Source organism: Balaenoptera ricei, chromosome 9 (genome assembly GCF_028023285.1).
Source record: "Balaenoptera ricei isolate mBalRic1 chromosome 9, mBalRic1.hap2, whole genome shotgun sequence".
Taxonomy (NCBI): domain Eukaryota; kingdom Metazoa; phylum Chordata; class Mammalia; order Artiodactyla; family Balaenopteridae; genus Balaenoptera; species Balaenoptera ricei.
The window spans coordinates 28,013,093-28,040,045 of record NC_082647.1 but is presented as its reverse complement, the minus strand read 5'-3'; the positions used below and the strand labels follow the sequence as shown (position 1 = coordinate 28,040,045).

Genomic DNA, 26,953 nt, shown 5'->3' with positions numbered 1-26,953 from the left:
CCGCGTGCCTGGAGCCCGTGCTCTGCAACAAGAGAAGCCACTGCAATGAGAAGCCCGCGCACTGCAATGAAGAGTAGCCCTCGTTCGCCACAACTAGAGAAAGCCTGCGCGCAGCAATGAAGACCAAATGCAGCCATAAATAAATAAATAAATAAATTTATTTATTTTTTAAAAAAAGGAAATTTCCAATTTCTTGGTGGGGTTGGGATACAGGGGATGGAAGAAAGGATCATTAGGTCTGATTGGCTCTCAGAGATTTTTGACCAATTCTTGTTTTTTCAGCCCCTTGTCTCATCCCAGTCTTGTTGCAGCAATAGGTGCCTTTAAGTTCTGAATTTTCGCCAAGTTCCATGGTATGAACTAATCTGCCTCTTATTGGTATATGTATTCAATGCTATAAATTTCCCTCTAAGCACTGCTTTCTCTGCATCCCCAAATTCTGATGAGCTGTATGTTCATTTTCATTTAGTTCAACATATTTTTAAACTTCTCTTGAGAGTTCTTCTTTGATCCATGTGTTGTTCAGAAGCGTGTTGTTTGACCGCCAAGCATTTTGAGAGTTTCCAGCTATTTTCTGTTTTCAATGTCTAGTTTAATTCCATTATGAGCTGTATGATTTCTATTCTTTTAAATTTGTTAAGGTATGTTTTACGGCACAGAATGTGGTCTGTCTTGGTGAACGTTCCATGTGAGCTCGAGAAGAATGCGTATTCTGCTGTTGTTAGACAAAGTGCTCTATAGATGTCCATTATATCCAGTTTATTGATGGTATTGTTGAGTGCAGCTATGTCCCAACTGATGTTCTGCCTGCTGGATCTGTCCATTTCTGATGGAGTGTTGAAGTCTCCAAGTAGAACAGTGGGTTAATCTACTTCTCCTTGCAGTTCTATCAGTTTTTACCTCATGTATTTTGAGGTTGTGTTGTTCTATCCATGTACATTATAGATTGTCATGTCTTCTGGGGGCAGAGGGGAAAAACAAAAAGGTCAAATAGGGACTTTTATGAAGTTTACCGAGTGTTTTGTGTTATAAAACCTCTCCTTCGTGTCCTCCAAAAATCTTCCAAACAACAATATAAAACTTGTTTTCTTTCGCTTATGATTTCTGGCTTGGGTAGGCTTTAAGGGGAAAGGGCTGAATCCCATTATGAGTTAATGCCACACATGGAGACAAGCAGCATTTGAGTTCTGTTGCTCTTTATTTCCTTCCTTTATTTCTTTTTCTCCCCTTTCTTCCATTCGACAGCTATTAACTATGGACTTGGGTATTATACTAGCAGCTATGGATTATAAATCTGTGCTTTCAGTACATTTACAATAGAGTTGAAGACACTGAGAATAGCACTGACATTATGGAAAAGTGAGGAAAGTGTGTGAAGTGTGCAGCAGAGGAACAGAGAGAGTGCTTGGTGTAGAGATGAACACAGCTTCCGTCCACAAAGGGCCCACATTCCAGACAAGCAAGGGTAGAATATAGGATTAATCGAAGCACACAGCAGGAGACGATGCTCTAGACAGTGTAAAGGTAAGTGCAGGGACAGCAGACCTGAAGCTGGGTGACACATTCTGGGGTACCCATTCGGTGTGGGTGCAGGCAAGCATACAAGTGGGAAACTGTGCAAGGTGAGCCTAAGAGCCAACTGGAGGAACTAGTGTGGTTTGAACTTCATTCTGAAAACTGTGGAGAGATTTTCAAGAATTTTAGGATGAGGGGTGGGATATAAACAGATTTAGATTATTAGAAGACCGCTTGGCAGCACCACAGAGGATGATGAAGTGGGGCGAGACGGGAGGCAGGGAGACCAGGAGAGAGGCGACTGCAATGCAGTCATCATAACCACCATCCACGCTGATGAGGCTCTAACAGAGGCCGGGGATCCAGCGATGAAGCAGAGAGTAGGGAGGATGTTGCAGTGGGTGGTTAAAATCTATAGAATCTGGTAATGGGTTGTCGGTGTGGAGGAGAAAGCAGAAGTGAGGCTGGAGGTATTGGAAGGGGTGTGAGGAAACCACTGGATCATTCACTGAACATCCTGGGAAACCACCTACTGGACCGCTCAGTGTCCCATATGAGAGTAACAGCAAATGCCATCACGTGTGTGGTCTTGTAATCGCATATAAAATGCAGCTGAATAGGCAAATCTGTAGAGACTGAAAGTAGAATCCTGGTTGCAAGGGGCTGGGAGGGAGGGGGAGAGGGAAATGAGGAGTGATTGCTAATGAATAATAGGGTTTCTCTTGTGGGAGATGAAAATGTTCTGAAATTCAATAGTGATGATGGTTCCACAACCTTGTGAATATATTAAATGCCACTGAATTGTAAACTTTAAAAAAGTTAATTTTATGGTGCATCAGTTATATCTTAATTTAAGTCTCAGGGCCCAGATGCCACCAACTAGACCATGTGGGGCATCTCTTTGTCCTAGAACCTTTGGACCAGTACAGTATCCTCTGAGCTGGGCTCAGCTCATCTCACTGGAGACCTTCTGTCTTCACCAGTAGAAACTTTGTGTAAGATAGTGGTCTTAATCATATATCCGGAGAAAACTCTCTAATTCAAAAAGACACATGCATCCTAATGTTCACAGCAGCACTATTTACAATAGCCAAGACGGGAAAGGCACCTAAATGTGTGTGTGTGTGTGTGTGTGTGTGTGTGTGTGTGTGTGTGTGTGTAATGGAATACTACTCAGCCATAGAAAAGAATGGGATAAGGCCATTTGCAGCAACATAGATGGACCTAGAGATTATCATACTAAGTGAAGTAAGTCAGACAGAGAAAGACAAATATCATATGATATCACTTACTTATATGTGGAATCTAAAGTATATGAATGAACTTATTTACAAAAGAGAAACAAACTAACTCACAGACATAGAAAACGAACTTATGGCTACCAAAGAGGGAAGGGAGGAGGGATAAATTAGGAGTTTGAAACTAGCAGATACAAACTACTATATATAAAATAGATAAACAACAAGATCCTACTGTATAGCACAGGGAACTATATTCAATGTCTTGTAATAAACGATAATGGAAAAGAATCTGAAAAAGAATATGTTGATATAGATACAGATATATAGATATATAACTGAATCACTTTTCTATACACCAGAAACTAACACAACTTTGTAAATCAACTATACTTCAATTTAAAATTAATCAGTCAATTAATTAATTAATTATTTTTTAAAAAGATAGTGGTCATACACAGCTTCTCTTATCCTTAGAGGGGTAGCCTATTATCCATGGACAAAAATAGGGGGAACAGGGACAGAAGACAATCATTCCAACCAGCCCAGATAAAAAGTGTCTGCAGATTCTAGCTGACAAGAGGCCATTTTCTGTAGGACACCGAAACTTAGTTTGTCAAAGAAATAAATGCACACACAAACACACACCAAACATATATCTATCAAGGAACTGCAATCTTCATCTTCATTGTTTAAAACCTAATCAACTTCTCAGTTAGGTTAGAAAGTAATAATGGTATATTAAAATTTCATTTTAGTAAGATTGGAATGGGTTTCCTTACCAAAAACTAAATACCACATGCCTTGGGCTAGCATGACACAGTGAAAGATCATGGGCTTCAAAGTCAATAAGATATGAGGCTCACCACTGGTAGCTTGTGGTCTTGGACAAGTTGTTTGGAACACCATAAGCCTCTGTTTCTTTAACTCTAAATTGAAGATAATACCTACCTCGAAAGTTTAAATGACGAAAAACATGCAAAGTGTCTAGTGGCATTTGGCAAGATGTTTTCAATGAGCATTACTCCATTCCCTGTTACGACAAAGAGGGTATAGTTCTCTGGTTTGTTTTTCCGCTCTCTCTCACCTTCTCTCTCTCTCTCTCCCTCCCTCCCCCAGCCCATCTTTCCTCCCACCCTTTCCCTCTCTTTTACATTCCTTTAAAACTCTGGATTGTCTGACTCTTGCACCAAAAAGGAGATATCAAAATCTAAGATTCTGTGAGATTCTTTGAAGGTCTTCTTTTTTAAAAAAGGAGAAAATACCATATTTTAATTTTTACTTGTTTCTATGAGTCGTATAAACCTAAAAAGAGGAAGATTCTGGTGGCTCAGTGATTTTCCATTTCTCATGCATAATAATGTAGTTGATAAGTCTCTCTGGCCCTTTCATCATTACTTTCATCCAAGCCATGTTCAGTTAGGATATCATTTGCATGTTGGCAAGATGATTACTTTAATATGCAGTCATTAAAAAAAAACCAAAAACCCAGACAGAACCCAAACAGAAAAATAGAACACCTTTTAATAACTGATGCATTAAATGGGGAACAGTTTTCTTTCATGAGAGTATATTACTTGATCTTCTGCAGAGACAAGTTCATTGAACCTAATTTTGAGAAACCGATTACATTTTTTCTAGCCAGAGATGGTTTGATTTGACTGAAGTCTGGTTAGGATGCAAAGAGGCTATTAAAATGATTTTTAGCATTCTTTCCAAAGAGCGATCCATTAATTGCTTGTGAATATTCATCCCTCAAACCTCCTACTCTATTAGGCTGAAACCAGAGCTGTAAGATTATGATGTTTTTATTGATGTCATTAATAATAAATGTTACTCGTTAACTTGGTTATCGCCAAATTGGACACTTAACAAATGTACTCTGGGCCTTACGCTAGTGAATTTAAGATAAATATGAGGCAACATATCGACCTGAAAAGTTGAAATCAAGAATGTTACTGTGGAAAGAAAAAAAAGTGGAGAAAGTGCTTTACCAAGTTTTGGAAAAGCTAAAAACAATGATTATTAAAACTAATTCCTTTAGGTTTCTCTGAACAACATGCTCAAATAATTTAAGACATCTGCTCAATATATAACATTAATTGAAATGTTAAAAGATAGTTTAAAGTACCAGAAGCAAGAAGAACCCTACAAAAAGCAATAATATGCAAAATGCAGAAATTGGATTATGAAAAAAAAAAACCTACCACTTTACTTCACTCCTCATTGTACAACCAAGAATCCAGCTCCTGTATAATCAGAAAATCTAAGGAGTAACAGCAATGAAATATTTCTGCCCTACTGTAATGCTGCAAATTGGAACCTTGAAAATTGTACTCAGATGTGTACCAACGGATCTCAATTGCAAAACAGCATAAGGAACGAGATTTGCAAATGTAGTCTAAGGACCTAGAATAAGGTTTTAAATTAGGCTGCATTAATTTGGAATTTGTCCATGAGTTGATGTTTACCTTCACATTATTTGAAAGAAAAATCAGAATGTAGACAGAACTTTTCTTTTATTTTAAAAAAAAATAACAGCACCCTTCGATAGCTCAGCTAGTAGAGCCGAAGACTGTAGAGGTGATTTTTGAAAAAATAGACGCTTTTCCAGCTTTCCAGCTTTAAACAATAAACTCTACTGGGCTAATCCCTGCCCCATATGAACAGGTCGGGTGGGGATGGCAGGGAGGTGAGGAGCAGTAAAAGAGGTGGACACACGTGTCAGCTTGGCCAGACATAATCACTAGTAGCTAGAGAGGAAACTGGGTTCCACGAGGCCGGGGAAATAACTGTCTTATCCCATTTTACAGATCAGAAACTGAAGCTGAGAGGTTACTTGTGCAAAATTCCACAGCTGGGAATCAATTCTAAGGGATTTTTGCCCCTAAAGCCCCCACTTTTCCTATTCCACCATCTTCAGAGAGATAACACAAGATTCTCTTAAAGTGGTTGATCAACAAAACACTTCTATGATTAGCCTTCCTCCAGCTGGAAGACTGAGAGCAGGCCAGGGTGGGTCAAGGTTCCCCACCCCCTATTCTTTTCGGTGCCCCTCTACCGAGGAGGCTGTGCTTTTTCCTTGGTGCCTCTTGGATACACAAATGTGAATGGAGGTCTCAACAGCTAGAAATGAAGGTGCCCCATCTTCCCTCACACGTCAAGGTCATCACTGTTAGGCACTGTGCGAGGGTTCAGAGAAATAGGGTACCATTCTTGTTAACAAGCTGCTTCCAGGCTGATGAGATGACAAGGCAGGATCATCCTTGCTTTTATCCCCCCAGAATAAACATATTGAGAATTTCAAGCAACTAGGGAGGAGAGTCGAAAGAGACATTTTTGGCCCAGGACTTTCAGAGGTCCTACAATATTAAACCACGTGGGTAGCAGGCAAACTCCCAAATGCATAAGGACATTTGGATCTATGTAGGTATGAAAACATAATTCCTTTTCTGTGTCTCCTTTCTTGTTTTCATGTTCACATGTCCCCATGTCCTATTGCTCACCTGGTGTGTCCAACTGCCTAAGCCCTACCTCGACTGTGTAGGATAAGTTTATGCTCAAGTTTAAGATAAGTTAAACTTGTAAGATAAGTTTATGTGTAGATAAGTTATGCTTAGCTTTTACTTTCATTCCTTTCTTTCAAAACTCACCAGTCCTATTTCCCCATTCTCAGTACTCTGCTCTCTCCTGGGAAAATTCAAACTTACCTGTCGGCTCCCCCAGACAAATATTATGCGTTTACAGTTACAGGGAGTTGCTTTTGCTGGCAATATTAGCCATCAAGTTAGGCTACGTAGATATTTTTTAAAAGATCACAAAAATCACTTCCAAAGGAGTGCTTATTTTATATTCTTGCTCAGACCATATCTAAGGACAATGGTTCCTAAACCAAACTATCTTAGGAAGTTTCTTTATCAATTTTATTTCACTTAAAAAAATGAAAACAGGGCTTCCCTGGTGGCGCAGTGGTTGAGAATCTGCCTGCTAATGCAGGGGACACGGGTTCGAGCCCTGGTCTGGGAGGATCCCACATGCCACGGAGCAGCTAGGCCCGTGAGCCACAATTACTGAGCCTGCGCGTCTGGAGCCTGTGCTCCGCAACAAGAGAGGCCGCGATGGTGAAAAGGCCCGCGCACCGCGATGAAGAGTGGCCCCCGCTTGCCGCAACTAGAGGAAGCCCTCGCACAGAAACGAAGACCCAACACAGCCTAAAATAAATATAAAAAATAAATAAATAAATAAAAAAGAGCCTTCCCTAAATTAAAAAAGAAAGAAAGAAAGAAAGAAAAGCAGCTTCATTATTAAAAAAAAAAAAAAAAAAGTAAAACACATTCTTATTTAAAAAAAAAAAAAAAAGACCTGAGCTACCTTGCTTAAATTAGTTAAAAACAATTCATTTTAGACACTTCAAATGTTTCAATATTTTGTGTATGACTCAATCTGCTTAATTAAAAAGAAATTTACTTTGGCTGTATCTTCAAATTTTCACTGCATTTTACAATTACTGACCCTTAATAAATATTGAAAACTGAGACCTCAATGTATTTGAGGTCCCAGTACACCTGCACACATATAAAACAGACAAATAGTCTTGTAGAAAAATCCTATCTTGAAGAAAAAGTGAAAAAAATGGAAGACTAAACTAAGGTTGCCACTTAAATTGCGTCCATCAAAATTTCAACAAATTCTTCAGTCGCTATGTAGTCATTAAGCTATTTGCCTGGTATAACCAATCTCAGTTTACTTCTATAAACCTGCGTAAGGGTTTCATATCCAAAATCAGGTACCAATAAGAATATTGGTAAGAAACAAAAGCTAACTATAACCCTAAAAGTGAAGACAGAGTACATGTCAACCTGATTTCCAACTGTCTTTGCTGTGGGTGTTTCCTTTATCCTGCGAGCTGGGATGGCTTAGTTCCGGTCCACTTTCTTTTAGCAGCTGAAACTTTCTGCTCAGCAGAGTGGTAGTTCCTTCTCTCCTACCCCGAGCAGGTGCATATACCCCCCAAATACGTGTCAAACTGAGTAGATTCAACTGCTCATATTAGACTGACTCCGAGGAATGCAGAAAGTCTGGGGCCAACGCTAGTCAGTCTGAACTTAATTAGACCTACATAAAATAATTATTTACCTCTGCTCAATATAGTGCTTCTAAGTGATGAAACCACAGAGGATTAAAGGGCATAAGTTGTATACGTCAGTGCACGTTAAAATGGAAAGAAGGATGGGGCCATAGGAAGCTCTAAATCGACAGGGAGGCTCCCAGTTTACTCCCGGGAGACAGTGTGACGGCAGGCAAATCCCGAAACTTCTCGCAAACCTTTTTATCTTCAGAAATATTAAGCATTTGTCTTAATCACCACTAAAGTATCATCTGCCTCCAGTTTTCTACAGTTTTTTTTTTTTTTTTTTTTTTTAAATTTTATTTATTTATTTATTTTTGGCTGTGTTGGGTCTTCGTTTCTGTGGGAGGGCTTTCTCCAGTTGTGGCAAGCGGGGGCCACTCCTCATTGCGGTGCGCGGGCCTCGTACTATCGTGGCCTCTCTTGTTGTGGAGCACAGGCTCCAGACGCGCAGGCTCAGTAATTGTGGCTCACGGGCCCAGTTGCTCCGCGGCATGTGGGATCCTCCCAGACCAGGGCTCGAACCTGTGTCACCTGCATTGGCAGGCAGACTCTCAACCACTGCGCCACCAGGGAAGCCCTCTACAGTTTTTAAAAAGGCAACTGGCCATAGGTTTTGGTAGTTGTGAGTAAGTGGGTTATGAAATAAGCATGTTCTTCCTGCCCAAGAGCCTCAGCCTGAGCTTTTTCGCCCCAAATGCCCTAAATGTTTGTATTGCAACAGTTACCTCTTTGTCCCACAGACAGTCCTTATCGGTCCAGAAACGGAAGCCCCATGATGTTTTGGGAGTTAGTCTCTTTCATTTACTGGTTGATTTCAGGGCACTATCCCCTTCTACAATGATGCCTGGCACATATTATTAAAATTTACTGGACTACAAATTTGCTTTCTTAAGACATCAGTGTAAATATTGTGAGCGATTTATTTTTCCAAAAGTGAGAACAAGGTAATAGAAATTAGTCCTAAACATGCATGCAAAAATGGTGAAAGTAATGATGCTTAATCTTAAAACATAACATTTGCTGTGGTCATGAGGCAAGTGCCAAGTGAAAGAGAGAGATGCTTTCCAGAGCCTGAGTCTCAAAGAGTGTCTGCTTAGAGATGAGGTGATCACATATCCTGCAATTTGCAGATACTGAAACCCAATTTTCACATTTTAGTCATGGGTAAGTAAGATCTGGAAGATTGAGTCATGCTGAAGGATTTTATTTATATACAATAATTTCAGTTTATTAATTTATAACAAAAATAATGAGAAGTAGACTAGAATTCCATGGATCTGGTCAGTAAATTGTGTTTCCTATAGGTAAATTTATTTACAAAATAAAATCAATACTAGAAGGCCTCTTAGTAACTATACTGTTATAAAGTTGGGAGTCACACAATCTCCTGGGACAATTAAAATAATCATTAAAACTGAGAAGTACTATCACTTATCTCCATTATAAGACTTCAGTTTTAAAGGAAAATTATCCAGTCCCTTAGACAGTGATGGAAACACACTGGTAAATTTTTACTATTAAATTTTTATATTTAGAATCAAGTTTTAGCCCTTATAGTATTGTACTTTCTCTTAAAAGAGGTAGTATTTTCCAAGATCATAGTTCTCTCAAGTTAATTATATTTCAAAATGCTTTACTTTCATAAGGCACCAGAAATAGCTTGTTAAGGTTTAGGAAATACAGTTGTCTGAGCAGCCTATTTACAAATCTTTACCTTGGAGGGTTATTTCTTAAGGAAATATCAAATCCAATCATGTTTATGGTTAAAGAAAAAAGTCTCTGAAGAATTGCTATACTGTGGTAAATGGAACATGTATTTCTTCATTTTAAACAGTCCCAAATGGTATCTAAAGAATCTTTTTCCACAATAGATAAACATTAAATGAAGAATAACTCTTATCTAGTATATGAGTATATAGTATCCCACCATATGTGAAAATAACTTAGGAGGTGTAATAGTTTTCCAAACGTTTCTTTTAATATCTTTTAAATAATTAGCTATAGGTTATATTTTAAATGGCATCATGGAAATTTAGTTTTATTTGGGAGATAGGTTTGTCTACTGTTTCTTCTTCCACAGATCCAATTTAATTAACCCGTTCTGTTCCTCAAAAATACATCACAGAAGTATGAGAGAGATCAGAGGGCTCAGGAGTGTTTGCCTGTGGGGACAACTCAACGCCTAGGACCTGTAGAGTGGGTCATTAGGATCATCTAGTATGAAGGACAACGCCTTTACCTCAAGCTAAACTAATGTCTCAGGTTAAATGATGCTAGGCCATCTTGAAGTCACTACTAAGATTTCAGGGCTCTTCCTGGAATTAATGCATAACTTTTCTTCATATTCATTCACTCACAAAACATTTATCGATCAACTGTAAGCCAAGTACTGTGCTAGGTGTTAAGAATACCAAATCAAATGCAGCAGGAGTCCTGCCCTTGAAGAGCTCATAGGCTGGTTCCAGGGTTCTTATTTAGCCCAACACACCAGTGTTATTTAAAGCTGGTTTCCATTCTGATTGACTGACACCTATGTTCTCCTGGTGTTTACATGTTTTGAATATTCTCTACCACCTTGCTGTCTGTAACTGTAAATTTTAGGAGCATGGAAGAACTCAAAAACATGCCACTGAGTGAGATTTAACAGAGGTGCACACAAGGCCCAATGGGAGAATCCAGCAAGGAGTGGTGAAAGTCACATGATGGCATTTGAGAAGGCTTCACAGAGAAGATGATATGAGAGCCGTAAAGAATGAAGTTTGGGAGTGAGGGGAGGAATGGGGGAAGTGACTGAAGGGGTCGGAAAAGTCTGGGCATTACTGGAACTACCAGAGCATACTCTTTTTTACTGAATAATATTTGGAAGCAGCTCAAGTACTGATACCACATGAAACATAATTAAATATAGCGATTTCATTTAGTTGTTAAAAAGACTACCTTTCACAGTTTCCCCAAATACTCAAGGACATCTGGGAGCATTGCTTTAAAATAAATAAATAAGGTAAGAAACCAGTAAATAACTGGAGAATAGGAAAGACTGTAGCTCCAGAAATTGGTAAAGAGCCTCTTAGAAGGGCCTTCCTCTAATTTCCCCTTTCCTGGTTGCTGGCCTTCCCTAGTCATTGATTCTGACTGAGGCTGCTCAGGAGGAACTGCTGGGAAGACGTCTTTTGGCCGCCTGCCATCCTCTGAACTGAGGACGATAAAAACACTGAAGTACAATAATGATGGTAAATTATTCTGTCTTCTTCCAAATGATTTTAATCTTTTTTGGAGAGCTTTCAAATGCTTTTGAATTAAGAAAATGATTGCAATCCTAAATTTCAGGGACGTGACAAAACTTAAAGTGATCCTATTAAAGTCGAGGCACCTTTCATTCTTAATACATGTTATTTTACAAGTCCTTGCATATTTCAAGGTCTAAATAGATTTTTTTAAATGTCCTTAGAGCCCTAACTTCTTTATTTTAACAGAAATAACATAGACTCTTACTTAAATATATAAACTTGATATATATTCAAATATCCAATAACAGAGAATGTTTCATATTAGCTTGTTAGTTAAATTACATTTTGCGAGTAAACAAAGTTAGAGCTTATGAATGAAACCAGAAGGAGAACCAAAAGTACCAGTGTTTGCCATATTTTGACTGCAAGACAGTGACTGAGGCATTTTAGCTATGCACCATGCCTCAACCCTGACCTCCAGAGGCCGTTCTAAGAATGACGGAAGGTTTCTAACATTTAACTGTTGACTGAACTTTGTTAAAGCTAGCAAATTTGTCCACGTGCTTCAGTGAACCTGTCTCAGAGCACAGCAAACAAATGAGGAAATAATCCTGTCTTAATCCAGAGAACAATTCCAAACTATTGCTTTAATTTCCAAAGCAATCCTTAATATTTTCCAACTGGCTGGAATTTCTAACCCATTCAAGTGTTACAAATAACTTTATTCACTCTCCCTTCCATTCTTTATGAAGAACGATAACTCACCAATATTCTCCTTACTTTTTATTATCAGCTAAATGAAAATTACCAGCAAAACAGTTCTCGGTTTCCCTGAATGACCTTTTAATCTTTTCCTACAGGTCTCATTTTCTAATCTCTACTTATTTTTATGAGTCTACTCTAAGACTTTTATTAGCTACCCAGTTAACATTAAAGGTTATATGTTAATGATGAAAGAGATGAATTTATTTATAATACTTTAGGGAAATTTCATATTTCCTTACACATAAGCTACCAAAAGACCATCCTGGAAAATTGCAGTTAATTAAATGAATTAGCTACTAATGAGATTTAAACAAACAAACAAAGCTACTAATGCAATTTAAATAACTTGAAGAAATGTTACTTAAAGCTCACTAATAATCATTACACCCTCAAAGTGTTACTTTGACATACAAATATGAACAAGATGGTGTCAGATGCTACCCAAGATCGTGTTTTCCAGGAATTGGCTACTAAAGCTTATGCTGGGCACACGCGGCCCATATTTGAAGAATAGAGAACTTACAACCAACAGGATCAATGCTTCTCGAAAGACTTGATGATAGACACTATTTTGGCAGAATCCCACATAACTACCACCACACCTCCACCACTACCCACCAAATTTCCACTTTCCCATTCCCAAGACATATAGAAGCCCACAACCATGAATATGATCAGATTTGAGGACTTGAAGAGGGCAGGGTGATGTTATTATGACATATCACTTTGCTGAGAATGATACTGTGATCTATAAGAAATACATGTAGAACCAAAACTAAAGTGGAGTCACTTATGTTGGGGACAAAAAAGGAGTTGGCGACACAGGTGCATTAAAGAAAAGCAAAGGTTAACCTTACCTTATATCAGTTGGGAGAATTTACAGCTCTTCTCAGAAATCAGCAGAGGACACCAGCAATCTGCAAAGGTCAAAAGTCTGTTCACACCACCTCTGGACTTTTTTGTTCCCCTAAGTCAGCTACCCTGATTCAAAAAGAAAGAAGAACATCAGGTAACCGGTCAGCTGAAAAAGACAAATAATTTCCGCATTTACCCCATAAAAACCCTTTAGCCTGTAAACAGCTGGGAACTCACTGCTCCCATAGCCTTGAGTTTCCCAGCTTGCCGGTCAAAACCCTTGCCATAAACTCATCTTTGGCTTTGTTTTACTTGGTGTGCAGAGTTTGGTTTTTCACATATATATTTGGCCATTCAGATGACCAAAATATATTTCTCATATGTATCTTGTCTTCCTCCATGGTGCCTGGCTCACAGCTCCCCAAACCTTTGGAATTTCCTGAGTGAGTGACAAGAACAATGGCAGCATCTTTTGTTATAATATTTGGTCTCTTGTCCTCAGCTTCTGGAAACACTTTAGAGTCATGAAGGTGAAATGGGTGTCTTGTTATATATAAAAAGCCCTCTATCACTACTGGATTTATGTTAGGGAGATGATTTTGGGATAGCACATAAGGATGGGGGCTGGTTGCCAGGGGAACCAAATATTCTTTCAAAGAGGAGTATTAGGCCTGGCTTAATTGAGAACCACTGATTTGATACTATTTTAAATTTCCAAAGTTAGTCCCACTTTCTTATATCTCCCCTACCAATTCCTCTACCAAGGAAATAAAACCAAACAAATTTATTTAAATATAGTCAAGCCAAAGATGGCAAAGAATATTTTCTAAGCAGGGAAAGAAACTGAAATAAATGATTGACCAAATCATCAAAAAATTTATTTTTTTCAAAGGTGTTGCTAAACTCAAGCAGTCCCTCTAGGGCTTGGAGTTGGGGGCACCACTAAAGGGACGGCAAGGCTCAGAATTCCTTAAGAAGTCAATTCTGAAGGTGATGAACAACAACAGAATAAGAAACTTTTGCTTAAGAAGTCAAATGTGCACTCAAAGTATTTCCTGTGTCCTTGTCAGTGTGTTTTCTTAGAATTCACTGTGTTCACACCAGAATGAAAAGAGAGGATGGCATCCAGAACCCACGCAAATCAGCTTCCCAGCCCAAGGTGGGCTTGAGCCTCAGCCCCCAGCAATGGGCGTGGATGAGAAGTTGGAAAAGCGTTCTTCCTGGCATATCAAGTCCTCTCTTTCTTTGGGAGAAAATAGCATACTTTGGCCATAATAGGAAAGATTGACAAACCTATTTTAAAGGATGTTTACTGAAGTGTTTCTATTGTATTAAAGCTATGCCTTTTAGTATAATAAAAGGAGTAAAATTTTGAATCTCCTCCTAAACGCCTTCTCAAAAATAACTCGAGAGATAAGAAAAGTTTCATTAACTTCTTCTGCACCAGTAGAGGAGATTACTCTCTTGTCTCTTCCCACAAGAGACATCAGGGTCTTAAGGGTATGATTCACTGTGAGATTAATTTCCCATCTCTTCGGTTACAGTTTGCATCTCCCAACTGGGAGGAACGTTTTGATTTTTGGTAAACATTTTTAAAAAATCAGCTAATGTTTTGCCAAGTTTGTATGGATTACCCAATTAATACTCAATATAATCATTATCTGGAAGCTGCTTTTGGGATAATCATCAATTAAATAGTTATTTTATTTTAATGAAGAGAGAAAAAACATTTTCCTAAGGAAGAATTTTTTTAAATTAATTGATTTGTTCTCCAAGTTGTAAGACATTAGCATTCACATCTTGCCTCTGCTTTACAGCTAGACATCACTTTTATCATTAAGAGAAGGAAATTATGACTAGCACTCAACAGTAGGAATAGCACCTGGAAAAAAAGAGTCTTTATCTCATTAAGGCTTTCAAAATGACTTCTGAGATGATGATAAATTATTTTACATTCCAGGAAAAGAAGAGACAACTGTAACTATAGTTACCAAGCATATCAGGGGCCCCTGCTTTTCAGAATAGCCTCCAGACAAAGTATTTATTCAAGGGAGTTGTCATGTAAACACACTGAGAGGCAGGAGGTTAGAGAAGGCTTTAAATGCACCTGTCACAAACATTTTAATATGCAACATTTCTTATCTTCACTTTTTTTCCTAAAATACTATGTACTTTGGAAACATCTTTTAAGAGATAGCCTCCCTTGAGTTGCCTAGGACAAAAACCATTAGATGGCCTTCGTTCTGGTACAACAGGTATTTATTTTCTAGACTTCACATGTCCAGGATGTAATGCTCATAGATGGCCTTGACTTGCTTAATACTTTTAACTGGAAAGAAGGAATTTCCTGTTGTTTTAGAAGACAGGAAGTAGAATGTCCAGCTTCCCTTGCCTCTAGAAAACACTCTCTGTACTTACTTCATGGGGATATAAAATTCCAGTGCTCTAGGTAACTTCTGGAATTAGAGATGTCTTTTCCCTGGGGCTGTGCTATAGGCTGTATTATTTATTCTACATATTGATACTCAATATATATTTGGCTTCTTCAGAGCATCTAAGAACATAGGATCTAAAATCAGGTACCTGGATTTGAACACTGGATACTTCACTTACTAGATATGTGAACATGACCAAGTTACTTAATCTCTTCAAACTCTATTTCCCCATCTGTAAAAAGGAGAAAATAGTAGTGTCTTCCTCCTAGGTCGGTTTTGAAGATTAAATGAGGTAACTCTCCAAGGCTTAGAATCTTCCAAGATTTCTCTACCAGTGTTAAGAAAAGAGAGGATAATCTTTCTCATTCTTCCAAGAGAATCAACAGGAAACTATTCTTTAAACACAAACACACACACACACACACACACACACACACACACACACACCCCTCCAAAGGAGAGGAGTGAAATTCAGAGTCGATATAATACCGAAGAAACTATTTCCCTAAAAAAAAAAAAAAAGTACAAAGTGCCTAGCTACAAAGATAATAGCCTGATATTACTATGCACAGTGGCATGAGTTTCCTTTTGTTCATCTATTTGAGATATCTGGATTAAAGTCCTAACCTCAGGCTTTTCATCCTGGTAGGGTTTTAACTCCGTTTGGAGAGAACTTCACTTATCCCTACTGCCTTAAGCAGAGTTGAGGGCAACCAAGGAATATACCTAGGGCTGCCCATGCTCCTCTTCCAGGAGCCAACAGAAGTCTTAGTATAAAGGAAGATTCTTGATTTTCTGGCCAAATTAGCATTATCTTATTGTTATTAGATGTAATAAATTTCAGTTAATTCTTTTTAGATTTTGTAGGTATAAATAATAGCACTGTACATTATGATAATGCAGATGCTTCTTATCTAATATTTATTCATGACCACATTCTTAGAGGGAGCAATTTTATATGTACACTTTAATTACTAATGTTGTTAAAAAATAAAGGTTCAAATATTAGTCAAAAATATTTTTTGGGGGGCCTTCCCTGGTGGCACAGTGGTTAAGAATCCGCCTGCCAATGAAGGGGGACACAGGTTTGAGCCCTAGTCCGGGAAGATCCCACATGCCACGAAGCAACTAAGCCCGTGCGCCACAACTACTGAGCCTGCGCTCTAGAGCCCGTGAACCACAACTACTGAAGCCTGTGGGCCACAGCTACTGAGCCTGCACTCTAGAGCCCATGTTCCACAACAAAAGAAGCCACCACGATGAGAAGCCCGCGCACCACAACGAAGAGTAGCCCCCCACCAGCTCACCACAACTAGAGAAAGCCCGTGCACGGCAACAAAGACCCAACATAGCCAAAAATAAATAAATAAATAAATAAATTTTTAAAAATAAAATAGTTTTTTTGAAAATGACCATTAGTGTAATAGAAATAGAATGTAGATTTCAAATCACAAAAAAAAGAGTAATAAAATAATTTTATTCAATCAAGCAAAAGTCAGGGCAAAAAAAACAAGAAGAAGAATATAATGAAGACAGCATAGTAGGAATTAAATAGGACTTCTGCTTCTGGACTTGACAGAACAACTGGTACAAGTATCGTTCCCTCTCACGCTGTAAACAACTATTAAACTGGACAAAATATATGAGGTAACCGTTGTCAGGGATCGAACAACAGGCAGCACAGGACTGTGATTCTCCGAGGAGGAAGACACACATGGTGAGCCTCATGATAGCCCTGGATTCTGCTTAGAGGTTACTTTTCTACCTTGGCTCAAGGAGGTGGCCTCTAAGAGGAGTGACGGGCATTGAGGAGGCAGAGATTGAAGTTCCAAGTTGTTGAAGGGGTTGGCACTTAGCGGGAAGCTACCAGAGCTGTACTGGTGGAGGACAGGCGGAAGCCTGCATAGAGACTGAAGGTGGGTCATTGGGCTAGGCTGAATACGCACAAGATCAGACTTCGGGAAACGTAGCAGAGATTGTCTGCTAAGTTTGGGGCTAACTTTTGGTTCAGCAAATTCTGAAAAGGCATTTTCCAAGTGGTTAACATTCACTTGAAGTTGAGCACAGGGGAGATATTATTAAAAATTACCTTCATCCAGCCTCATCAGAAAATGTAAATAAACATAGACGCTACTAGATGGAGAAACTAAATGAGAATGCAGTTAAATTGGCAAAATAACCCAGAGTGCACAACAATCAGGTCCAAGTGTAATACTACACGTGAAGAGCTTCAGTGAGTTTCTTTAAACTTGTTTCAAGATTCACTTCCTAGTAAGTCATATTCAAATTATAGATCTCAAGTTTAGATATCTGTAGCTAATCAATATCCTAGCACAGTTGCGACTCATTTCTCATTTGCGTGGGTCAGTTCTGTTCTTAATTTTGCTGGACTATCAGAGCAAGAAAAACCAGAGACCAATACTTATGAGCCCTGGTTTCCTCACGTGTAAACTAGAGGCAAATATCTGTGGGATCCAAACACAAAAGCTACTGCATAAATACTTTTTGATTATTTAGACTTATACTGCCAAAGGGGGCTATAAATTGCATACAGACCATAGTTTTATTATATTTTCCTAATTAACTCATTCAACAAATTGTTTTTTAGTATTAATATATGGCAGGTATTGTTGGGCACAGGAATTAAACAGTGAGTAAACCTAACAAAAATCTTAGCCTTTATGGAGCTTATAGATAATCGTAGTGTAATTAAGTAAACATGACCTAGAGGATTGAGTTGGCTTATTTTCTTTTTTTCCTGGCTGATATTTTTAGGAATAAGTTACCCTGGTTATTTTTTTCATGCTTTGGCTTTATTCCTTATCTTAACAATTTAGGCTGCTTATTAAAAAAAATTACATTTGATTTATTCATAATAGTCAAGCATCAATAAATAGTTTTAAACATGTATAATATACTTAAAAATCTGTACATACTGAGAATTTATTCTGAATTTAACTCAAAATGGATAAAAGTATCTCACCTGTTCATCACAGTTTTATTAGGGCAGGTTTTATTTTTTTGATTTTGTTTATACATATATTTAAATTTTTCTACAATGATTGTATGGTGCTTTCCATTAGAAAAAGAACATTATTTTTAAGTCTTTAAATATAGTTCCTTATACTGTCTATAGAAAATTAGGTCATGAATAAATAAACATAAAACTTGCTTTTAAAAAAATAATATTTTTTTGAACCTAGAGGTCTACTATAACCTAAGCAAATAACTATATTTATATATTTATATTTATAACTTTGCTTAGCTATAACCTAAGCAAATAACTATATTTATATATTTATATTTATAACTTTGCTTAGCTATAACCTAAGCAAATTCTGCAATTTGTTGAGGCCTCTTTGGCTGAAAAATTAGGACATTTCTTAAAGCAACAGACTGGAGAAAAACATTTTTGTGAAATATACCCTGGATAAACAAGCTTTAACTTAGTCTTTTCTGATGTGCACTGCAATATATTTTTATATGAAGGAACACTAATCTGTATAAAACAAGTTTTCTGTTGCTTAAATAGAAATGCCATTACATCAGTGACAACTGTCCTGAGTTTAAGCACTGCCCTGAATGAATAGTGAAATCCTCCACTGTTAACACTCTCCTGAAAGGGACTGCTAAGGAATTTTTTTTGGGGGGGGGGGCTGCGTTGGGTCTTCGTTGCTGCGCATGGGCTTTCTCTAGTTGTGGCGAGCGGGGGCTACTCTTCATTGCGGTGAGCGGGCTCCTCATCGCGGTGGCTTCTCCTGTTGCGGAGCATGGGTTCTAGGCATGAGGGCCTCAGCAGTTGCGGCATGCAGGCACAGCAGTTCTGGCTCGCAGGCTCCAGAGCACAGGCTCAGTAGTTGTGTCGCACGGGCTTAGTTGCTCCACAGCATGTGGGATCCTCCTGGACCAGGGCTCGAACCCGTGTCCCCTGCACTGGCAGGTGGACTCTTAACCTGGAGTATTACTCAGCCATAAAAAAGAATGAAATAATGCTGTTTGTAGCAATATGGATGGACCTAGAGATGATCATACTAAGCGAAGTCAGAAAGAGAAAGACAAATACCATATGATATCACTTATGTGTAGAATCTAAAATATGACACAAATGAACATATCTACAAAACAGAAACAGACTCACAGACATAGAGAACAGACTTGTGGTTGCCAAGGGGGAGGGTGTGGGAGGGAAGGATTAGGAGTTGGAGATTAGCAGATGCAAACTAGTCAAAAATACTGAATCACTATGCTGTACACCTGAAACTAATATTGTAAATCAACTATACTTCAATTTTAAAAAAATCAAACATTGAGTGTGTTCTCCATGTATTTTGTGTTCAAAAAATATTTTCTGAACACCTATATGTCTGGGCACTGTGGTTGGCACTTGGAATTTGAAAGGAAATAAGATAGACAAGATCCTTGTCCTTTGGGAGACAGATTAAGAATAAATTATGTACATATTTTGATAAGTGTTTTAGAGGAAATAAATGGGAAGCTGAGCAAGATGGATAATTTAGGCCAAAACTCTCCTCTGGTGTAAAGAAACATCAACATAACATTTCACCAAGGAGTACAAGTGAAGGTGAACTTCCACTTCCCATGTGTCATCGTGGTGCTAGTGTAGGGTGAATTGTGCCCCTTCCCCAAAACTGGTATGTTGATGTCCCAATCCCAGTATCTGTGAATGTGACTTTATTTGGAAATGGTGTCTTTGCAGATGTGATCAAGTTAAAGTGTGGAAATAATGGACTAACATGGGTCCTAATCCAACGACGAGTATTCTTATTAGAAAAGGAAAAATTGGATAAGAACACACACAGAGGAGAAAGTCATGTCAAAATGGAGGCAGAGATGGGAGTTATGTACCCACAAGGCAAGGAACACCAAGGATTGCTGGCAACCACCAGAAGCAGAGAGGAGTGTGGAACATACACTCTCTCAGAGCCTCCAGAAGAAACCAACGAAGGTGACACTTTGACTTTGGACTTCTGGCTTCCTCAACTATGATAGAATACATTTTGTTTGAAGCCACCCTACCTGTAGTACTTTATTATGGCAGGACCAGGAATCCAAAATAGGTGCCAATGGCTTTATACAAGGGGACGACCACATAGGATGTTTTCTCGATTGTACTATGCAGAATATCATTTTTAAAAGAGAGAACAAAAAATCAACGAAAAGGAAAGATTGATTTATATTGGGAAGACCAAAACCAGCTAAGAGTCCCTTCAGTTCTTGAAATTCTCTGACTCTTAAACCAGAAAAATTGTGTAGTCGAGCAATTATCCACTCAATTAGTCCTCACGAGATCAACTTACTAACACAGGAACCCACTGAAATGGGGCATGCTAGCCTCGCAGTCTGAGTTGGGATGGCTTTACTTGTGCTCCTTGGTGAAATATTATATTGATGTTTCTTTATACCAAAGGAGAGTTTTGGCCTAAATTATCCATCCTGCCTATCAAAATCAACAAAACCACACGTGTTGCATACACATGACTTTAGTGTTCATATAATTGTGTTTTTTCAGAGTTTAAATACTTAAAATCCTTTAAACCAGGGAAACCTTCATTTGTCTTCTGCGATACATATATTTCCAGTGTAAATTTTTTAAACAAAGAAAAATAGCATAAATCTTTTCAACAACTATAATTTAAACTTGAACCAAATAAAAGTGATTTGGTATTTTCTTGGAGAGACATGCTCCTATGAAGCAGAAAAGGAAAAATAGAAATAGTTTTAAAACAAAGAACTTGATTTGTTTAAGACAAACATAAACAAAGAAAGACAGAAAAGGTCGTGCCCCCAACCAAACACCACAGAAAATGTCAGCATAACAGAAAATGTCAGAAGAGAAAAAATTTAACCTTTTTTAAATCCCATTCATTTCCCACAGACTTTAAGAATCTTTCCTTCTTAAATAAAAATTTTCTTCCTTTTTCTTATTGCAGGAAAGAATATAAATCAATCTGGCACTGCCCTATAAAACTCAGACTTACACTAAACAGAAGCAACACAAGAGTGAAACGATCTTCCCTTTCCCGGTGCTGCCTTTCCTTCAAGGGCCTTAGTGCATCAATAACAGAGACCACTTACAGTCCAAGGTCATGCAATAGAGAACAGAATGAGCCTTAAGTGTAAGTCCACCCTTCCCTTTGCCCAGGGCGATAGAGCAGAGTGGAAGGGCTGCCATTTGCACAGCCCCAGGGGTGCCCTTCCCATCACATAATCTACGGTTCAGAGCTAACCTCTCCAGGGAATAGGTGGGAGCCCGTGTGGCTTCATTACTTATTAACCATGTACCTTGGCAAGTTATAATAGTTAACCTCCTAAGCCTCAAATTCCTCATCTATTGAACAAGATAATAATATTCCCTATTTCATAGGATTGTCAAAGGGCATAAAATAATGCAAATACCTGGCATTATAAGAAGGAGCTCAACAAATCACTTATGTATTGTTAATATATATAAGCTTAGGAGATGGAAAGTGAGAAAAGGTTAAACCTCCCTTCTGGGTATCTCCTCTACAAGTATGTTCATATATTTGTTCCCACCCCACTTCCTGACATTCTCATCTATTTTGTCCTCACAACACTTAATTAAACAGCTAAAAATAAAAATTAAAAAAAAAAACAGCTAAAGCTCCAGTTATGAAAGTGACATATGCCCTTGATAGAAGACAGCTGTTGCCTCAGCTACTTAGGCTGATAGAGATTCAGCTTCCAATTTCCAACAAGCCTTGAGAGGCATTCAAGCCTCTGCATTGATGTTCTATCAGTGGCCTGGAGAAGCGACCAACGTGAGTGAGGAGAGAGTGATTTAAAGACACACGTAAGCTGGACCCTTCATGTATGCTCACCAGTAGATAAACATTTGGGGAGTTAGTAACCATTTGAGTGTCCTGTCTGCCAAGACAGTGGTGATTTTTGACCAAAGAGTGAAAAGTCTCAGGCAGTCTGCTGGTCCCTCAACCACTAAGCCTAAAGATGTGTGCTGAATTGCAGCTACATTAAATGTATCTCTTTACCCATGAACCAACACAAAAGAAGCAAGCTGATTCTGGGTACCTCCCTTAAATGCCAGCTGGTGTGTCAACAATCTTCGAATGGAGCTGTTGAGCCAAGCATCAGTTTTCCTCAACAAAGAGCCCTTTGAATATGTGCTCCATTAGATCTATGTGAAGGCATCAACTATGAAAGAGTTTCTTATATTAAGTCACAGTAAATTTTTTAACTTTCAGAATTAATGTTTTTGTCTTCATTCACCCAGAAGTAAGACTGGTATTATTTTGGCAAGCCTTAAGATTAAGTCCTAGCTTTGATAGAAATGAAACAAGTAAAAATTTTAGTGAGCTTATATTTGGAATTATGTGTCTTAGGAAGAGTGGGTCATTTTTACAGTTTGTGCTATATATACTAAGAAAAGTGCTGGAAGATGAGTTTGGATAAAAATTGCAAAGAAAAATTATTTTGAAATGAAATTCAAATCTCGTTATTTTCCATCAGTCACAAGCGTGTACTAATAAGTGAGATTTCATTTGTCAGTTAAGTAAAATTTTTACAATTCAACCAAAAATTATTATTTTAAAAACCTACTGGAATATAGCATACTAAAGAGAAATAATTAATTAAAATGTTAAATGTCTTATGAAATTTCTTGCCTTTGCTGCATGAGCTGTCAATATCTTTTTAAAAAGACAAAACAATCATCCAGTTTAGAAGGACAGCTCTGGTTATTAAAGAGAATGGTCTTCCCAACCTACAAAATTGTAAAAACAAAACAAACAAGCAAAAATAACCTACTGTGTGTTAATAAAATAAGAATTTATTGTTGGAAACCTGTGTGAAAGCTGGTCAGAGAGACATGTTCCACTCATGTCTTATTGTATGGCCTTTGTGAAATGAAGGCTAATGTTTCCTTAATGAACTGCAAATAAACTAGAAATTATGCTCATTTAGTTATTCCTAAAGTTGAAGATTTACTGTGACAGATAATAAAACACTTATAGTTAATGCTGTGACTATGGCTCTCAGAAAAGAATTTATCTATAGATACATAATAATTAGCCAAAACCACTTTTTTTAAAATATCCAGTAAAAAAAAGCACTATATTGAAGTGTTTATTATCTCACAATATATTCCAATTTATATCTAATGCATCCTTTTTCTATAATACACTATGAACTTTTAGAGAGAAATTTTAGACAAAACATTTCCTTTAAAACTTTTGTAGAAGTGTATTCATGGACAGAATAATTTTTAAATGTCATTAAATGAACTGAAATTCACACTGTATTGGCCATCATTCTCTAAATGATAGAGACCAGATTTAAAACTCACTTAACTTCATGGAAATTCTATTTAAGAAGGGGAAAGAATTAAAGGTTTATTCTGAATTTTATGTTTCCCTGTAGTGAGGATAACATCAAGAATTATATTTAATGCTTACAAAGCACCAGACATAATGCCTGGTGTTTCATGCAGCATTTTGTATCTTTATTTTGAAGTTGCAAAAAATTCCATGCAATAAACTGAAGTAACTTTCCCTGGCACCCAGTTAGATAAGTAGCAAAACTGGGATTTGAAACCAGAGTTCTGACTAGGAACCAGTGCCCTCATCCACTGCACCACAGCCTCTAAAACTGAGCACTTTGATATGCGGATTCTATGCATAGATGTGAAAACAGTGGAGGTCAAGAATAAAATTTCCAGATATGTAGCATGATCTGGAAAATTAATGTTTTTCCAGGTGGTAATGAAAATGCAAAAGCTGTCACCAGGAAGACAGGAATATTTGATATTTGTGCCCTTATTCATAAAGAGATCAAAACTGAGTTGATTTCCTCTTTATTCCCAATTCTATCCTGCCTTCAAGTCTCCATTATATTTCTCAGGATTCCGTTCTTAGCCCTCTTTTCTTACTTGCAGTCCCTATTTCCTTGTTTCCATCTATTTTTGATGATTCCTAAATTTATAACTCAGGCTGCACCCACCCCTCTCCTGAGTTCCATTCTCCAACCCCCAGTTGCTTCCTGTACATCTCCATTGATGTATCACAGGTGCCACATCCTAAGCAAGTCCAAACAAAATCTACCATCTCTCTTTAAGCCTGCTTCCTTCCTCCATCATCAATTCCTCTTGATCAGTGCCATCTTTACCCATCAGCTCTCTCAAATTTAAAACATCAGGGTCATCTTTTCTCTACCCAACTATTTTCAATTCAACAAACAATTGATCATTTAAATCTAACACATTCTGCTTCTAAGGTGTTTCTTGTATTCACTATGTCTTCATACCTATTCTGGTTCAAGCCCTTAACACTTCTTTTCAGGACTATTGCAGTAGTCCTAAATGGTTTCTAATCTCTTGCTCTCCAATTAATTCACCAAATAGTAGGCTGTGATATTGTGATTTATAATGTAGAACTCAACTAAAATGGAGTCACTTATGTCAGGGACAAAGTGGAGTTGGCCAATGCAGGTGCATTAAAAAAAAATGAAACTTAACCTTAACTAACATCAGTTGAGGGGATTTATAGCTCACCTTAGAAATCAGCAGAGGACACCAGCCAATCCCCAAACGCCAAGTCTGTTCACACCATCTCTGGACTTCCTTGTTTGTCTAAATCAGCTACCCTGATCCAAATAAGGAAGAAGACCACAGGCAACCAACCAACTGAAAAAGACAAATAACTTCCAATTTACCCCATAAAAAACCCTTGGTCTGTGAGCAACTCAAAACTCATTGCCCCCATAGCCTTGAGTTTCTAAGCTTGCCGATTGAAACCCTTGTAATATACTCATATTTTGGCTTTGGTATTACTTGGTGTGCAGAGTTTGGTTTCTGACAATATTAAAAAAATGTATATCTGATCTTTCCCCATTTCTGGCACAGAGCTCCTAAAACACATGGAATTTCTATGTGATGAGAGCATAAAAATGTATTTTCTTATGTTAATGACATGACTTTTGGAAAATGTTTTAGGATGGGGTCAGTTGCCAGTAGAACCAAGCATGTGATTAAAGGGCTGGAACTTTCAATTGCCCCCTCCTCGCCCCATCTCCCACTCCACCTCCAGGCAGGGAAGAGGGGCTGGAGAATGAGTTCGATTAGCAATGGCCAATTCTTTAATCAATCATGCCTGTGTAAGGAAGCCTTTATAAAAACCCAAAAGGAAGGAATTTAGACTGCTTCTGGGTTGTTGAACACATGGAAATGCTGGGAGAGTGGTGTGCCCCAAGAGGGCATGGAGACTCAATGCCCCTTCCCACCTACCTAGCCCTGTGTATCTCTTCATCTGGCTGTTGATTTGTATCCTTTAATATCCTTAGTAGTAAACTGGTAGTCTAGTGAGTAAATGGGTTTCCTGAAATTGGTGAGCCATTCTAGCAAATTAATGGAACCCAAGGAGGGGGTCATGGGAACAGCTGATTTATAGGCAGTCAGTCAGAAGCACAGGTACCAACCTGGACTTGCATCTGAAGCCCAAAGAGAGGGGTCTTTGGAACCTCCAGTCTGTTGCCAGTTAGTCAGAAGCACAGGTAGAAACCGGAGCTTTTGAGACTGGTGTTTGAAGTTGGTGGGGAGTTGGGGGGTGCGTTGTGGGCAGTCTTCTAGGAGTGGTCCTTTAACCTGTGTTACCTGATGCTACCTCCTGGTAGACAGTATGAGCTGAGTTGTGGGGCTGGTGTAGGAGCATTGCCTGGTGCTATGGGAAATCCGCCCCCCACCATGTGCTGAAAATTGGGTGACCAGAACCTTGCATGGGCACAATAATTTTTCTAAAGAACAGAACTATTCATGCCACTCCGCTCCATAAAACCTTCCATAGTTTCCTATTAAGTATAGAATGAGATCCAAATTCCTATTCAAGGGTTACAAAAACTCTTTACACCTTAGTTCCAACTCATCCTTTCCCTGCAATCCCATTTCTCTACTGCACTATTTCTATCATACATCCTAGCCACATTATTGCCCCCAAACCAGATACCCTGACACCTCCAAGCCTTTGTTCATGATGTTTCCTCAGTCTGGAATGCCCTTCTCTACCTCTGCTTGAAATTTTTCTTAGTCTCTTAACTGACACCATTTCTTTGAAGCCTTCCCATAACTTTCCCATGCAGCAGGAAAAGTAAACTCTTCTGTGCGTCCATAGCTCTCTGTACACAGCTTCATTATATTGTGTTATAATTATCTTGCAGCGTCTATTTCTCTTGCTCTACTATGACTTTCTAAAAAGCACTGGCTATGTCTTAATTACCTTTGTGCTCAAAATAAACATTTCTCAAATGAATAGTATTTACTAAGAGGCTAAACATTAAACTTTCATAATATCATATATTTTAGAAAAGTATGTGTTCAAACTAATCTGTTTGATTAGTTCAAACAGATTTTTAAAAGGAAGATTCTGTGCAAACTAAATTTTTTTATTTGTTTATTCTTATTTATTTATTATTTTTGGCTGTGTTGGGTCTTCATTGCTGCGTGCAGGCGTTCTCTAGTTGTGAGCGTGGGCTACTCTTCGTTGAGGTGCGCAGGCTTCTCTCGTTGCTGAGCACAGGCTCTAGAGCGCGCGGGCTTCAGTAGATGAGATGCGTGGGCTCTGTAGTTGTGGCTCGCGGGCTCTAGAGCGCAGGCTCAGTAGTTGCAGTGCATGGGCTCAGTAGTTGTGGCTCTCTGGCTCTAGAACACAGGCTCAGTAGCTGTGGCGCACGGGCTTAGTTGCTCCCCGACATGTGGGATCTTCCTGGACCCAGGGCTCAAACCCGTGTCCCCTGCATTGGCAG

General features: G+C 38.4%; 1 protein-coding gene across 1 annotated transcript in view; it reads right to left on the bottom strand.

Annotated features, from left to right (window-relative positions):
* The window catches only part of SLC13A1 (solute carrier family 13 member 1), a 208,408-nt gene extending 183,623 nt beyond the window's left edge, over positions 1 to 24,785 (bottom strand). Inside the window, exons 1-2 of the mRNA XM_059933493.1 lie at positions 24,711 to 24,785; positions 12,734 to 12,857 (exon numbers count right to left, since the gene is read on the bottom strand). The gene's annotated coding sequence lies outside the window, so the exon portion shown is untranslated. The remainder of the gene's footprint in view (positions 1 to 12,733; positions 12,858 to 24,710) is intronic.
* Between the last annotated feature and the right edge of the window lie 2,168 nt (positions 24,786 to 26,953).